General features: G+C 37.4%; 1 long non-coding RNA gene across 2 annotated transcripts; it reads right to left on the bottom strand.

Moving 5' to 3' along the window:
• Positions 1–251: 251 nt before the first annotated feature.
• Positions 252–983, bottom strand: LOC116712686 (uncharacterized). Of its 2 annotated transcripts, XR_004337621.1 has the most exons (3): positions 791–983; positions 415–708; positions 252–341 (listed from the first exon to the last, which is right to left on the bottom strand). It is a non-coding gene; the product is annotated as an uncharacterized LOC116712686 (long non-coding RNA). The 2 variants fall into 2 exon arrangements; XR_004337620.1 differs by lacking the exon at positions 791–983 and having other exon boundaries at positions 415–783.
• Positions 984–4,759: the final 3,776 nt, after the last annotated feature.

Raw genomic sequence — 4,759 nt, 5'->3', positions numbered from 1 at the left:
GACTGTTTTTTTTTTTTTGTTTGTAGACTTGGTCATTAATAACAGGTTGTTAATATATATTTGGTTCTAAGCCATTAAGTAATTTATAAACTAATAAAATAGTATTTTAAAGTCTATTCTCTGTGCTACAGGAAGCCATTGACTGTAGAACTGGGTGATGTGCTCTAACTTCCTGGATTTAGTCAGAATGCCTGTCATGTTGGGTTTTAATCGTCTGACCCACATGCAAGAACACCCACAGAACAAGGGAAATCAGTAAAATGATATTTATTGCAGGGAATGACAGTCAGAGGAAAAGGGGAAAAACTGGTCCGGAGAGGATTCGATGCTTCTGGTTGGAGCTAAGGGTGAGAGAGTATGGTGAGTTCGATGACTGGAGGAAATGGTAAACAGCAAAAAACTTAACGTTCTTACTTCAGCTGAGATGATACGGACCGGGGGGGGGAGGTCTGAAGGATCCTGGGCGGATTACTTGAGGTTGAGTGTTGCTGCTTCGCTAATGGTGGTGGGGCAGCTCTGGAGGGCGGACGAGATCTGGGCGGGTTTCGTTATGGCCGGAGAGAGGAGGGCAGCGAGCGTGGAGATCCGATCACCAAGGTGGGATTCAGGGACTTGGGCATCCGGTGGGCAATAATCCACCGGCGTCACAAGGAGAGGTTCTGCGCTGGATTTCCACTAAGGGGTTCACAGCTTCTGTAGTGAGAGTTCCTATGGAGGCACAAAAAAAACAAAGAATCACTAGAAATTCACAAAGTTCGATCACTGGAGAACTTCAGATGGCCTGTAATACCAAAAACTGGCAAAACACTCTGGCACTGGTGTGTAGGCTGCCTCCTCCTCTTATGCTCCTCCAAATGAGATCATGCAGTGCAGGTGATGAATATCAGCTGGTCCACGCCCTCCAGGGATGGCTGCCAGGCGCCCCCTGAAGGATGGACAGGGAAACAGCAACCCCAACCACAGACAGGAAACACCCAGGAACCCAACAATGCCAGCAGCAGCGTTCTGGATCAGCAGCAGCTGGAGAATTTTTAAACAAACCTGTGAAGACACTGTTTCAGTAATCGATGCGACTAAAGATAAACGCGTGGATGAGTTTCTCTAGATCTGGCTGAGACATTAGTCTTCTAATCCTGGAAATATTCTTCAGGTGATAGAAGGCCGACTATGTGACTGTCTTTATGTGGCTCTGAAGGTTTTGTTTAAGCAACAAAAAGGCTAAAACAACCAATGGAGTGAACAGCTTTCATAGGAGCTGCATATCTCTAAGCTTTTGTACTTCTATGGACAAACTGACCATGCATAAATAATAAGATTCAAATAAAAGCTCTCAGAGTGGAATCTGTTAGGATGACCTTGGCACAAGAATATCTATTTTCAAACTCTACCAAGAAACATCTACAAAGAAAACTGACAAATATCAGGTTTTTATCACTCTCTTTTTTTTATAAGTAATTAATTTTCAACAATAATCTCAATCACATATTGTGCTAATGAGCAGTTTAATTAAAAAAATGAAAATAAATACAAATCATTTTCCAGTTTCCATGACAACATCTACTGTTCTTTTAACAAAACTGGAATAATGAATATCTCATTATGCTTTTCAGACTCTCTTTGATTTAAAAATTGAAAAATAATACCATTGCTGCCGCTGCACTTTAGGAAAATATTATGGTGTGATCACTTTGTAAATTACTTCTAAAAAGTACAAACTGCTTTCACAGATTTTCATTTTATTGAATGTCTTTATTGAGTTTACAAATGGAAAGTGATTTATTCAAAGTGTTATTTTTTTCAGATGCGAACAACCAATTAAATAAAGAAAAGAGGTTTATTTGTCAGGCTAAAAGCAGTAACTTATTTACATTTGCAGATGCTCCCGATCACCAAACATTGCTTAATGGTGAGGTGGGCTGGAGGAGCGAGGAGGAAGAATGCACAATTATCTTCCACTGCACACAATGTGACATGTTTGACTTATTTAAATTGCAAAGTGTCTGTCTGGATTCATAAATACAGAGTTAATTGGAAAATGTACAGCGAAGGAGAATGTACCCAGTCATACTAATCAGAAAGTAAATCATTTGAATCCATACCATTTCATATCACATATCTAAAAGTGTGATTTGCAATGCTCACATTGCACTTATTATTTTCCAAGGTTTGACAAAAATAATCTTCTGCTGTTTTTTGTGGGGAGGTTGGGAAGGGAGTTCTGTAATTCAAATGAAAATGGTTTTCACATTAGTGGTTGTAGATAGCCAGGTCAGCATCCTGGTGTGTTCATGAGATTCAGAGTGAAACAACCAGACCGAGTTTTACTACAGTAAACTACATCGTAACCAATAAGCAATAAATCAATTATTCGCATAACTTAAAATTGTTATTCATAATTTCCATGTGGACAAAAATTGAGACTTTTAGTTGAAAAGCTGTCATTTTGAGAAAAAGTAAACATTTGACATCCAGTACAAAGTAGTTTGTTTTTTATTTGCACCTTTGCCTGTTTTCCATGTCCTGCTTTAATGACAAATATCTTTTGAAACACAATTTTGTTTACTTCATAATCCATTTTAATGATTGATGTTTTGGTTGTTATGCTTATTTATTTTGGATATTTAAGATGTTTTCCACTTCCAGTGTGAAATGTTCTTTAGAAATTAGTTTTTTTCTTTTCTGTTATCTTTAAGAGAGTGTACTTGCATTACTATTCCATATATTAGTAGAAACCGGTTTCAAATGGACAATATTTTTGTTCATCGCAATAATTTCTGAGTCAACATGTTTCTTTATTGTGACATGTCTGTTAGCCAAAAATGGTGGTTGTGTTTCAACTTTTAGGCTACTATCTTGCTTCATCATATGACCAAGTAAAGGAGCATCAACATCTATGTTGACAAGTTTAAAGGTTTTTGCTAAACTGTGCCCACAAACTAAAACCAGCTGTTTTATTTTATATCATTATTTAAAATGCTTTCCTGTAATCCTGAGTGATTTTAAAATACCATTGGTAATCAAATCAGATAAATCACTTCTTTGTGTGAAATGGGTATTTTTTGCAATGTTTATCAGTGAAAAAGAAAAAAAATACACCTGCTCAACGTTTCAGATGACTTTATGTAATCAACTCAATGTGAAACCAGACCAGGTTTAATTGTTTACCTTTTCATCTCCCAGTAAGTGAGCAACTTCACTAACAGGTGAGACCAACACACAGACAGACAGACAAACATGCACACCAGCCTCAGCGGTGCGCGTGCAGAGGCGTTTTACAAACTCTTGATTTTATGATTCTGCAGAGTAATTTGACAGCAGCTGTGTGAGTCGTGACTTCCACTTCCAGTGTGAATCCACTAAAACGCTCAGCCACCTACTCACATGGTCATGAAGACGTACCGACTCTCACAGACACACGGACTTCCTGTGGATCCAAATTCACCAGTGCACAGTGGCTTGCAAAAATATTCACACCTCTTTGTTCCTACATTTAGCTACACTGCTGCTACACACTAAGGTATTTTACTTGGGATTAACCTTTACAGAGTAACACAAATGCTACCGAATTATTAGGTGGAAGGAAAATGGTGAATATTTTTCAGAAATTATGACAAGTATGAATCTGAGTGTGACATTCACAGCTGCTTACTCTGACACCCCTAAGTCAGAATCCGTAAAACCTTTGTCTAATTTAGTATCAGTTTAAATCAAACTTCTGTGAATGTCTCAGAGGTTTGTTGGAAAACTTTAGTGAACAAACACCATCGTGAAGATGAGAACAAAGCATAAAAGTTTGAGCTGATGTTGAGAATCTGATCCAAGATGGCATCTCTGTACCACACTTGGAACACCAAAAATGACGAAAATCCAAAACCAAACTTAAACAACCCCAGATACAACAAACAATTGTTCTTACCCAGGGCTACAAAATACAAATACATGCCGCCTAGTTCAGATTGTCAAATGTACAAAAGTCAACAGATAATTTATTTCCTTTATTCTACTTTGTGTTTGTCTACCTTCCCAATAAAATACATCGGTGTTTACTGTAATGTAATAGAAATTGAAAATGTTCAGATTATGGATTTTCATATTCCTAAAACTGTAGATAATAATCTCAGCAATGATCCAAGCCATCAATAAAGTGGGTTCACTAACAGTAAACCCCTTTAACAAAACTACATGTAACTAAATGCATTCCTGCTGGATAAAGCAAAACATTTTGTCTTCAATTCTTTAAACTAGCCATGTAGACAGACAATGAAAACACAGACACTTCTTTCTGCAGTTCCTGTGATTCTCCTCTCTGTAACTTTGGTTCTCTTAAGCCTGTTGAGATTTGTGTGATTTTATCTTTACACACTGGGATAGTAGAAGATTTGGAAAGTTGAAGGGAAAAAAAAGTCATTCAGAGAGCAAACAATTGCAGCTTCGTTGACACTTCCAGTGGAGTTCTGCTTACTTCAGGCTCCTTTTTAACTCTGAGGTTTAATTTGGTTTGCATGAATCACAGCACCAGAGGGAAGGAAAACTTCTAATAATTTGTTTTAGTGATGTGCATAGCCCATGGGTTCCACCACTTTCTGGAAATAGCTGGTTTACCTGGTTTGTCTTGTCTTTAGCGCTGTGAGAAAAAACAAAACAAAACAAAAAACTATGTCAAATACAAAAAAAAAAAAACGTGTTAGCAATTTTTTCTGTTTGTCACAATTAAATGATTCAGATCAGCCAACACATTTTAATGTTCAAAGGTAACTTG

The sequence above is a fragment of the Xiphophorus hellerii genome, chromosome 22 (assembly GCF_003331165.1).
Source record: "Xiphophorus hellerii strain 12219 chromosome 22, Xiphophorus_hellerii-4.1, whole genome shotgun sequence".
Lineage (NCBI taxonomy): Eukaryota > Metazoa > Chordata > Actinopteri > Cyprinodontiformes > Poeciliidae > Xiphophorus > Xiphophorus hellerii.
Note: the sequence above shows the minus strand (reverse complement) of the source record. Positions and strands in the feature narration are given on the sequence as shown.